The sequence below is a fragment of the Bidens hawaiensis genome, unplaced genomic scaffold (genome assembly GCF_021521415.1).
Source record: "Bidens hawaiensis isolate Kalapana, Puna unplaced genomic scaffold, B.hawaiensis_p1.1 tig00027553_1, whole genome shotgun sequence".
NCBI lineage: Eukaryota > Viridiplantae > Streptophyta > Magnoliopsida > Asterales > Asteraceae > Bidens > Bidens hawaiensis.
The window spans coordinates 32,766-45,721 of NW_027494464.1; positions in this window are offsets into that span (position 1 = coordinate 32,766).

Below are 12,956 nucleotides of genomic sequence, written 5' to 3' on the forward strand. Positions count from 1 at the left end.
AAAAAATGATAACTATGTCAAGTTTTAACCAAATTTCAAGCTAATTTTTAGGGCACTTTTGATCGAAAGGAGGACATGAGTCGATTGATGTAAGTTTTATCTTGAAACGATGCTACGAACGGCTTGATTAGTGCTTCAATTCGGGTGTTTGAACTTCCAATTAACAAAAATCAAGTCATTTGGAGAACCATTTAGATCTAAGTTTTACATTAATTGACTTGTATCCTACTTCTGATCAAATGCCCTAAAAATCAGTTTGAAACTCGGAAATGTTTAACATCGTTAAGTTTTTTTTTTAGCAGAAGACCATTAGGAGTAGATTTTTTTTTAATTTGGGACGGTTAGTGGGGATACACTCAGTTGGGATTATTGGCTAATAACCATCGGCTGGGAATATTAAAATCCAATAAACCTTAAATATATGCACATTCTAGCATACCAACATACATTGCTAATTAAAGCAATATCTATTATCTTACTTCCATATCAAGTATGCACACAACCCGAAAACATTAAAGAGAAGAGGGTTCTAGAAATTCAGTAGCATTCGTTACTATAAGGCCCCAAACCTGGGCACCTTACTTTACTAGGAATTATATATATACAAAGTTCGAAACCAGAGTCTTACACTTTCTAATTGCAGTGGAATCAAATTTTCTGCATAAATCTCTTCTTTATCTAAACTACTCTTCGATATGGATAGCCTTATCACTTCAAGCTCGCTTCAATTGTCTACAATAATACATGTATGCATACTAAAAGTCAGCTACATGTTGAGTGAGTTATAGTTTACATAACCAATAGGTTCTTTTTCATTCTTTTCATAAAACAAGATTCATAATAAAATCATATCTTTCAAACATTCGTACATAACTTATAATTAATCATTCATTCTTTACTTGTTCAATGCCGGTCATTCAATAATTCCATAACTAGGTCACCTATAAAGCTTTTTGAATAGGGATATTGGATTTTAATAATCTAAACTTTGTCTCATTGGCCAGCGCTAAGCCAAATTTTAAAAATGTGACAAAACGATCCCATGTTTTGACATATTGGCCGCCAACAAGCTTTTTCACTAACAATGTTAGATTTCATTCGTTTTTAATGACGTGGCAAAGATAGTGGCATGGACTACTTATGTGGTAAAAAATTATCTTTAAATTAAAATTTTCTAACCAAAAGGAACAAACCAAACCATTTTTTTTAACAAAAATAAGCGAGCCGAACCACATTTTTAACAAAATTAAACGAACCAAAACGCCTTTTTAACAAAAATAAGCGAACCGAACAACTTTTTTTTAGCAAAATTAAACAAACCGAACTACTTTTTTAACAAATATAAACGAACCGAACCATTTTTTTAATAGAAATAAAAGAACTGAACCACTTTATTTAAACAAAAATAAATGAACCGAACTAATTTTCTAATTAAAATGAACTCAGGTTTAGAGAGTGCGGGTTAGATAGCGTTTCAGGTCAAAAGTGGTCCGTGTTCGAACGGTGGTGGTGGTTCGGCTCACTTATTTTTGTTAAAAAGGTTTATTGGTTCGTTTATTTTTGTAAAGAATTGGTTCGGTTCATTTATTTTGTTAAATAAGTGGTTCAATTCATTTATTTTTGTTAAAAGAAGGCGGCTCGTTTTGTTATTTTTGTTAAAAAAGAAGAAAGTGGTTTAGCTTGTTTAATTTTGTTAAAAATAGTGGTTCGGTTCATTTATTTTGTTAAAAAAAATTTTGGTTCGACTTGTTTGTTTTTGTTAGAAAAGTAATTCGGTTCGTTTATTTTTGTTAAAAAAAAATTGGTTTGATTCATTTATTTTGGATAGAAAAGTAGCCCGGTTCATTTATTTTTGTTTAAAAAAGTGGTTTAGTTAGTTTATTTTGGTTTTGTTCGTTTATTAGAAGTGTAACATCCTACACTTTTAATATATAAAAAATAAAATATTTATTATTTAATATTATGGAGCTCTTATTTATTTGAATAAGAGTAAAAGACATGGATTTAATATCGGTTTATTATAGTTAAAACTGGGCTATAATAATTATGGACTTATCATAAAGATGGACATAGAGAAGAAATTGGCTTATCCCATGAATCAAGGAGTATATAGGCCCCTCTAAAACCCTAAATCTCATTTCATCATCTCTATCTACATATTCAAAACACCCACATGAAGCTCAAGATTTGAAGGATTCGTTTTGGTAAAGAATTCAAGATCCAACTCTATAAAAGTGTAGATCCGTGTTAGACAAAAAGAAAACGTTAAGGATTCGTCATCAAATACCGCATACGTTTTCGGATGTCACTTGATTAAGATACGTTTTAACTAAAAAGGTTATGTATTTAATGTCGGGTTTCCATAAAAGTTGGTAGGATGTTAGATTGGGTTATAACAAATAGTAGAGTTGCTAACTTGGCATAAAACAAGTTAAATGGATTAGTTCGTGTTAAATAAGTAAAGTTCGGTTCATAAAAAGGATGGGTAAATGAAGTCGGTTGTACATGAAATTTAGTAAGACATTGGATTGGGATGGAACACTTGTTAAAGTCTAAAACATTATAATAAACGAGCTATTGGAACTAGTTCGTGTTAAGTGAGTAAGGTTTGTTTATAAAGTGAATAGGAATGGTCTTTGCACATGAGAATCGTCTTTGCAAACGCGAATACTCTTTGCTAATGATAATGGTCTTTACAAATGGGAATGGTCTTTGCAAATGAGAATGGTCCTTGCAAATAGGAATGATCTGTGTAAATGGGATGGCCTTCGCAAATAGGAATGTTCTTTGAAAACGGGAATGCTCTTTGCAAATGGAAATGCTCTTTTATAATAAACCTTGAGAATACTCATTGCTAGATATTCAACCATTATAGATAGCTCAGTTAATAAGTATTAGTAAGACTTGTTAAGTTAATGGGGTTTGAACCTGTTAGCTTTATAAGCATAATTAAATTGTAGAATCATAAACTAATGACTAATTTTCTACAGTTAGCTAGGCGCAGTTGAGGAAGAGAATAACTATAAATTCATAATGCAACAGGATCCAAGTGAGCTCTAGCCTCTTTCTTTGTTTTTGTTTTCAAGGTTGTGTGCATACTCAATGTGATAGTTGATGATAAATATTGCTAGATTAGTAATATATGTTGGTATGTAGAATGTGTGTGTGTGTGTGCGTGTGTGTGTGTGTGTATATATATATATATTATGTGGTACGTGTAAGCAACTGTATGGTATACGGGTTCTACGTCCGACTTGGTAAGTTAGGATGGCAAATCCCTCTAACTTTCATTGAATGTAGACATGGTATGATGTTAATGTAGGTAAGGACTGTGGACCTTATACATGCAGTAATTGAATTGTACGTGCTATAGTTGTATGTGTCAACATAGGTAAGGACTGTGAACCTTATACGTGTAGCAATTGGATTGTTCGTACAATAGTTGTATGCGTCAGCATAGGTAACGATAGCGGACCTTGTACGTGCTACTAATGTATGTGTCAGCATAGGGAAGCATGGTGGACCTTGTGCGTGTTGTTAATGTACATTGGTATAGGGAATGACTGCGGACCTTGTACGTACCATAAATAGTGAACACAGATAAGGACTGCGGACTATGAAAATACTCTTGGTTGGTTAAGGTAAGTGATTGAATTAAAATGTGCTAAGTATGTATGGTTTGAATGCTAATAAAGTTTGTATAAATATATGAATGTGGAACATGTTAAAATGGGATGCGTATCTTCTGATATGAATATGTATGAATGTATATGCGTGACCTGTTATCTATTAAAACTAGGGTCCACTCAGCGTCGCTGACTTTTATTATGCACGCATGTGTTAGATGCAGATGGCAAGCTTGAGGTGCACAAGAGGTTATTAGAAGACTAGCTGACATCCAAAGAAGAGAAGTTACGAAGTGTTAAGTTAGAATGTTGTTAGAAAGCGTACAAATGAATGAATGTGCTGATTGTAAGAGATTCTACGAAAGCTTTAATAAACTCTAATATTTAAGCTGTGTTTATGGGTAAATCCAATGGCACATCGGCGCCTAGTGATGTGTTGTAAAACACAAGTATTTTCCGCACGTTTTATCTACGTATTATATTATATTTTATGTTTTTAACTCGTTTTAGATAGGTTTTACATACCTTTATTAATCTTGTAGGTTTTGGGTAAAAGAAAGGAAGAAACCAGGACTTTTCGAGCATTTTACGAGCCTTTTACGCCTACAAGTTCAAGACAAAGCTCAAGGCCCGGCCCGTATGCATCATGGAGGCCCAAATATTACATTATAATATAATATATAAAAAATAAAAAAACCCTAGGGGGCTGGAGACTGGCCGATCGCAGAACAGCAGGGAAGGAAGCAAGGGAGAAATCTTTTTTCGGCTAGGGTTTGAAGGTTGTGGCGGCTAGGGAAGGAAGAAGACACAAGAACCAAGCCTCGGGATCATTCACCACTGTTTTTACAGCCGAGAGCAGCCCCGGAACATCTCATATCCTACATCTTTTCTATTGTTCATACACTTTTAGTTTCTTGCTTAATTGTTGAATTGTTTTGCAATTACTTGAGAGATTGAATTGTTTATGATTAGAATTGATTGTTGGACGATTGTTAAGATGATTGGTATGAGTTTTATGGAGTTTTTATTGAGTATATGCTGCTGTCCAAATATTACGATCGGCTAAACTTGTTAGTTCTACCTAGGGATGATGTTAATTGTTAGTGTTTGACGAGTTTTATGGATTGTTTGATTGATGGACTTGAATTGCTATTGTAAAGTTTGATTTAGACATGAAATAGGTTGTGTTTAGTGGCTAGAAATTATATCAATTTATTGCATAAACCCCGTGTGTTGGTTGATTAGTTTTGTATTGATTGATCGGTGCATTGTTTGATTCTAGACTTTATGTTTAGGGTTTGTTTGCGGTAGGTACCACCTTAGGGTTTTGTTGCGTGATTATTTGGAATAAGTACAGCGGTTAAACACCTTCTTTGAGACCGAGAGGTGATAGGAAGTTAGGGTCATCTCATTGCCTTTACATGCTAGAATAAGGATTGCGCGAGAGCGAGTTCGTTTCTTGTCAGGTTTAAGTGTTTTGAGTGTCTAGTTGATCTATTTTGGTTTAAGTTGAATTGTTCCTCTATCCTTGGTTGTGTAGTATTCATTGCCATTAGGGTCGAGTGTTGGTGAGACCGAGAGGTGATCCTTCATTAGAACACGTTAGCAATTGTTTCCTGGTTTAGTCGTTTTAGGCGGTTTTGAGTAGTTTAGGCTTGTTGTGTGAGACCGAGAGGTAATCCAGTGAGCCCGAGCGATCCTTAGTCGTGTCATCTTTAGGGACCGGTGTCTTGAAGTCATTCAATCCATTAGCTTGTTAGGCCTACAATTTGATTCAGACCTAGGTAGACGTTTTTCTCCATCCTAAGTTAACACAGTTAGTTTGTCGTTAAGTTTTCTATTTTTGGTAAGTTTTGTTAGTTAGTCCAGTTAGTTCAGTTTAGTTAAAAGAAATCAAAAATCAATATAATATTATTCTAAGGTAGGTCTTGTCTAGGGTCAGTAATCGTTAGCGTTTTACATGTCCACGTGTTTGATACTCGGATCGCATTGTGCGTATCTGCGACACTTTTCATCTTGCGGGCATTTCCGAAGACACCGTTAAGCTCCGCGTCTTTCCATTTTCACTCACTGATCAAGCAAGTCTATGGCTCGAGTCCCTCCCACAGGGCTCTATAGCTACTTGGGCTACCATGCAGACCCAATTTCTTGAAAAATACGATCCTCCGGCTAAGGCCGCTCGTTTGCGTAACCAGATACATTCTTTTCAGATGGAGGACACCGAGAGTTTTTACGAGACCTGGGAGCGATTCAAGAATCTATTAGCATTGTGCCCGAACCACGGCTTGCAAGATTGGGCGGTCGTCGAGAAACTTTATAATGGAGTGACGTATGCGACGCAGAGTATGCTCGACACGGCGGCAGGAGGAAATCTGTTGACGAATAAGGACCCTAATGAGTGTATCGCTTTATTCAATGGGCTAGCTATGAGTGGATACCAGAGACCACCCACCAGAGGAGGTAAGACCGTCGATTCCATCTCACGAGGCATGCATTTGGTGGACACGACCACCGCACTCACGGCACAGGTAGAGGCATTGGTGAAGATGGTGAAGGACATGCAGACGAAGAGCAAGTTGTGTGAGATCTGCAGAGGGGGGCATGATACTGTTCAGTGCCCAGTCAGTTCGCAGGAGGAGGCCGTAGACTTCATAGGAAATCCAAACCGAAATCCAAATTCTTTCAATTCTTATAATTCGGGATGGAGAGGCAATCAGAACTCCAACTGGAGGAGCGGCAACCAGCCCGTTTTTCAGCAATGCCAGAGTTTATTTCAGGATGCCGGCGAGGGAGCGAGCAGTAAGGAGAAGAAGCCCACTTTGGAGGAGATGATGGCGCAATAGACGCAGATGTTGTCGCAGCTTATGACGCATGAGGATTCCCGACACAAGGAGACGCAGGAGAAGCTTCGAGAGCACGAATAGTTCATGAGGAATCAAGGAGCATCGATTCAGAGTCTCGAGCGGCAGATGGGAGAGATAGCGAGTAGGTTGAACGAGAGGCCGTAGGGTACGCTACCAAGTAACACCGAGCAAAACCCGAAGGGATTCGCTAAAGCTGTGACAACGAGGAGCAGTGCAGGGGCACGAGAGAAGCCCGAGATTCAGCAGAGGTCTAGAAGAGGAGTCGTCGAGGAGCCTGCAGTAGTTCTAGAGGAGCAGGTGGATGAGGAGATTCAGATGGAGTCTCCACCGGCCCAGGTGCATCAGAGGAGCAGCCCAGGGAGTTCAGCACAGGCCGAGAGAAAGCAGCTACCGAGCGAGCCGCCGAGAGTCTACAAGCCCAGAGTACCATACCCCGGGAGACTCCGCAGAGACAGAGATGAGGAGCAGAATTCCAAATTTCTTGATCTTTTGAAGCAGCTTCACCTCAACATTCCATTCCTTGAGGCACTGACTCAGATGCCTAAACACGCAAAGTTCCTCAAGGATATCCTTTCGAATAAGGAGAAGCTTGCTGAGGTCGCTTCCATCCCATTGAGTGCTAGTTGTTTCGCTGTCCTACAGAGGAAATTACCATAAAAGATGGCCGATCCAGGGAGTTTCACAATTCCCTGCATCTTGAGTGATGATACGGTTATTCAGACGCTGGCCGATCTCGGTGCCAGTATTAATCTCATGTCGTACTCCGTGTATCGCAAGCTGGGTCTAGGCGAACTGAGGCCTACCAGGATAGTATCCAGCTTGCTGATCGTTCTGTGAAATACCCTCGAGGGGTGGTCGAGAACATGCTGGTTCGTGTCGACAAGTTCATATTCCCGGTGGACTTTGTCATTCTGGACATGAACGACGATGATAGCATACCACTGATTCTAGGCCGACCATTCCTTGCCACTGCACAGGCGTTGATCGACGTCTGCGAGGGTAAGTTGATTTTGAGAGTTAGGGATGAGAACGTCACCTTCGACGTTCGACAGTCACTGAAACACCCAAAGTCTGTTGATGACTCCCTATACTTTATCGATACCATCATGGAGCATGTTGGGGAGTTTTTCAACGAGATCTGTGGAGGATCTGCCTCCGACACTCAGATTCTCGATAGGGACATTCCGGAGATTGAGATGGTTGCCATGACCGATCAGTCAATGGAAGATGACGCCGAGTCACATCACCCTGAGTCTGAAGTGTCTGTTGGGATCGTACGTGATGATCCGATGGACCGACCTTCTGTTGAGAGCCGCCCTCCTTCCATAGAGCTTAAGGATTTACCTTCCCATCTGGAGTACGCGTTTTTGGACGAGGAGAGGAAGTTGCCGGTTATCGTTGCATTTGCTTTGAGGGAGATTGAGAGAGGGAGAGACTGTTGAGGGTGCTTCGAGAGCACAAGGAGGCCATTGCATGGAAGATTATCGACATCAAGGGTATCAACCCTTCATTTTGCACGCATAAAATCCTCATGGAGGATAATTATAGGACTGTCAATCAGCCGCAGCGGCGGCTTAATCCGAAGATGCAGGAGGTCGTGAAGAAGGAGATCATCAAACTCCTTGATGCGGGGATCATTTTCCCCATTTCTGACAGTTCGTGGGTTAGTCCAGTCCAAATGGTTCCCAAAAGGGTGGCATGACTGTCGTCACCAACGAGAGGAACGAGCTCATTCCCACTAGGACTGTGACCGGTTGGAGAGTCTGCATCGATTACCGCAGACTGAATGATGCCACGAGGAAAGACCACTTTCCTCTACCTTTCATTGATCAGATGTTGGAGCATTTGGCAGGTCAGCAGTACTATTGCTTCTTAGATGGTTTCTCCGGGTACTTTCAGATTCCTATTGCTCTTGATGACCAGGAGAAAACCACGTTTACCTGCCCATACGGTACGTTTGCCTATCGACGTATGCCGTTCGGACTGTGTAACGCTCCAGCCACATTTCAGAGGTGCATGGTGGCTATATTTCATCACATGATCAAGGACTCTATGGAGGTGTTCATGGACGATTTTTCTGTGTTTGGGAGCTCTTTCGATAAGTGTCTCTCCAACCTTGAGAGGATGTTGGCCCGATGCGTTGACACCAACCTAGTTCTTAACTGGGAGAAGTGTCACTTCATGGTACGCGAGGGCATCGTTTTGGGGCATCGTATTTCGAGTGCGGGGATAGAGGTCGACCGAGCGAAGGTCGATACCATCTCTAATCTTCCCCCGCCCACTTCCGTGAGATCCATCCGGAGTTTTCTGGGTCATGCTGGGTTCTATCGCCGGTTCATTAAAGATTTTTCTAAGATTGCGAGACCCATGACCAAACTCTTGGAGAAGGATGCCCCATTTGTGTTTTTTGAGCAGTGTATCGAGGCGTTTGATCTTTTAAAAGACAAACTCGTTAACGCCCCGATCATGATTGCTCCCGACTGGTCGCTTCCTTTTGAGTTGATGTGTGATGCGAGCGACTTCGCAGTCGGAGCGGTTCTTGGACAGCGGAAGGATAAACACTTCCATCCAATTTACTATGCGATCCGGACCTTGAATGGTGCACAGGAGAGTTACACCACCACCGAGAAAGAGCTTTTAGCTGTGGTGTTTGCATTTGATAAATTCAGGTCCTATCTTGTTCTGTCAAAGACGATTGTGTACACGGATCATTCTGCCATTCGTTATCTCTTTAGCAAACAGGATGCTAAGCCACGTCTTATCCGTTAGATCCTTTTGCTTCAAGAGTTTGATATTGAAATCCGTGATAAAAAGGGGGCGAGAATGTGGCGGCCGATCATCTTTCGCGTCTTGAGGGAGCTGAGTTAGGAGAGCCGGGGGTCAAGATTAATGACCACTTTCCGACAGAGAGTCTTATGTTTGTTTCGGCTCAGGATGAGGGTTTTCCATGGTTCGCTGACTTCGCGAACTATCTTGCGGATGGGTTCTACCCGAAGATGTCTTACCAGCAAAAGAAGAAATTATTTGCTGATGTTAAGTTTTACCTATGGAACAACCCGTATCTCTTTCGTATTGGTGCTGATCAGTTGATCAGGAGGTGTGTTGATGTTAAGGAGGGATGGCAGATTCTGAGCCATTGCCATGTTGGACCGACAGGAGGTCACCATGGTGCGAGTTTGACGGCGAAGAAGGTGTTTAATTGTGGTTTTTATTGGCCTTCGATTTTTAAAGATGCGCACGCGTTTGTGAGGAGTTGTGATCGTTGCCAGCGGGTCGGCAACATCTCGTCACGAAATGAAATGCCCCAGAATGCTATTCAGGTTTGTGAGGTTTTCGATGTGTGGGGCATTGATTACCTGGGACCGTTTCCATCTTCGCGTGGGAACAAGTATATACTCGTGGCGGTTGATTATGTCTCGAAGTGGGTTGAGGCCAAGGCCTTACCCACTAATGATGCCCGAGTTGTACTTCGTTTTCTCAAGAGCCTTTTTGCTCGTTTTGGTGTGTCGAAGGCGTTGATCAGTGATAGAGGGACTCACTTCTGCAACGCTCAGATGGAGAAGGCGTTGCGTCGCTATGGGGTCACCCATCGGATTGCAACCGCCTACCACCCATAGACTAGTGGGCAGGTAGAAGTGAGTAACCGGGGGATCAAACGTATTCTTGAGAAAACGGTTGGTTCGAATCGTCAGGATTGGTCCGATAAGTTAGATGATGTGTTGTGGACCTTCCATACAGCCTACAAAACTCCAACCGGTTCCACACCGTTTCGGATGATTTATGGAAAGGCCTGCCACCTGCCTATCGAGTTGGAGCACCGTGCCTCTTGGGCCCTGCAGAGGGTCAATCTTGATATGTCCGCCGCAGAGGCCACTCGTTTCCACCAATTGCACGAGTTAGAGGAGCTGAGAGATCACGCTTACGCGCAGTCCTTTAGGTATAAGGAGCGGACAAAGGAACTGCACGATAGGAATTTAAAGGGTAACAAGCAGTTCAAGTGTGGGGATTTGGTTTTATTGTATAACTCCCGGTTGAGGTTATTCCCGGGAAAGTTGAGATCCCGATGGTCGGGACCGTTCACGGTCACTGTGGTCTTTCCGTACGGCACTGTCGAGATAGAGGATAAAGGCGGGAAGTTTAAGGTGAACGATCACAGACTGAAGCACTACATAGGCGAGCAGGTGACTGATCAGACGGCCGAGGTATTCTACCTTGACTCGTTCTCTGAGACGTAGACGCGATGGATGCACACTCGGGAGACTGCTCGAGTTGTAGAATTTGTATTTATGTATTTGTGTGATGCTATCTGTTTTCTTTGTTTTTTCTATTTCAGGTTGTTCCAAGATGAAACCGCTCGTACTCAATCTCCATTTGAGTCGGTCGATTTAAGGAGTATCCTATAAAAATAAAAAATAAAAAAGTAACAAAAATTATAAAAACCAAAAACACAAAAATATGTTTATTTGTTTATGTTTTTGTTTTCCGTGTTTTACGCCGCTACATGTGAGCGAGTTTGAGTTCTGCAGGTTATATTATGTGCATGGTAGCTACGATGGCGTTGTGGAACAGGTTCTCCCGAGGTTGCGGCCGCGAATGAAATGCTATACAGTCGTTTGGATACTACTCAGCTGTTGAAGATTCTGCACACAAACCAGGGGAGTAACCCGTTCTTTGTTTTAGTCTTGTATACTTTATTTTTATATTCTGTTTTATTTTTATTTTATTTTATTTCTTTTCCTTATACTCATCGAGGACGATTTTGTTCTAAGTGTGGGGATGGGGTTTATTTTACTTAGTTGTAGAAATTTTATAAAAAAATAATGTAAAATAAAATAAATTAAATTAAATTAAAAATTTTGAAAAATTTTGAAAAAATAGTCCCTTGAAAGTTGTTTCTTCTACGTTAAACAGGAGATGATATTATTGCCGAGTAGTGGTTATTTTATAACTTCTTGGTGTTTTCAAAAAATATATATATATAATAAATAAGAACAGTGCCCATTAGACCCTCACGTAATGTATGGTAACCGAACGGTTTAGACTCAGTAATCGTGTGTCGGTAGGCTCAGCCTTTGAGAATGAAAGGGCGGTTTGGTTGTTGACCTAATTGAACCTCTTAAATGGCCTGACTTTAGTGGAAAACATCTTAGGGGTTTTGTTTGTTTAACTAAGCTCGTGACAGGACTGGAATGAAAAGTCGGGTCATACTCAAGCCTCGAGTCACATGATCGTCTGTATATATTAGTTGGTTTATCTTTTGTATTTGTTTCTGTTCATGCAAAGCCATGTAATATGATTATTGGAAAAAAAAATGCAAAAAGCCAAAAGGCAGAAAAAAAATAAATAAAAATAAAAGAGATGCATTTATAATTGCGTGCACTTGAAAGAGAGCTAGAGTTTATAGTTTGTATATGAGTAGAAATGTTTTAATCATGTGGCAAAAGGTTTAAGTCAAGTTGGGGTGGCTCGGCCCGGTAAAACCATAATGGAATTGGTGAAGTGGCAGCAGGGCTTTTAGGTGTGGGTTCCACTTAGTCATACAAATTAATAGAATTGTCCCGCCTTATTTGTCTCGGTTAGTATTGGGGGCATGGGTTTAAAGTGTACAGCAATACCGGAAATCGACCTGATCTAGCTTATTAGGTAAAAGTTGGAAGGGGTAACGGGTCAGTTGTTCTAATACTTTAAAAAGAAAAAAAAATTATATTAATAATAATAATAATAAATAAATAAAACCAAGAGTTGTCGGTTGAACTCGGATATGATACTGTGTAGTATTCTTTTTCAGGGACGAAAAAGTCTTAAGTGTGGGGATATTTGATGTGTTGTAAAACACACGTAATTTTCGCACCTTTTATTTACGTATTATATTATATTTTATGTGTTTTAACTCGTTTTAGATAGGTTTTACATACCTTTATTAATCTTGTAGGTTTTGGGTAAAAGAAAGGAAGAAACCGGGACTTTTCGAGCATTTTACGAGCCTTTTACGCATACAAGTTCAAGACAAAGCTCAAGGCCCGGCCCGTATGCATCATGGAGGCCCAAATCTTACATTATAATATAATATATAAAAAATAAAAAAACCCTAGGGGGCTGGAGACTGGCCGATCGCAGAACAGCAGGGAAGGAAGCAAGGGAGAAATCTTTTTTCGGCTAGGGTTTGAAGGTTGTGGCGGCTAGGGAAGGAAGAAGACACAAGAACCAAGCCTCGGGATCATTCACCACTGTTTTTACAGCCGAGAGCAGCCCCGGAACATCTCATATCCTTACATCTTTTCTATTGTTCATACACTTTTAGTTTCTTGCTTAATTGTTGAATTGTTTTGCAATTACTTGAGAGATTGAATTGTTTATGATTAGAATTGATTGTTGGACGATTGTTAAGATGATTGGTATGAGTTTTATGGAGTTTTTATTGAGTATATGCTGCTGTCCAAATATTATGATCGGCTAAACTTGTTAG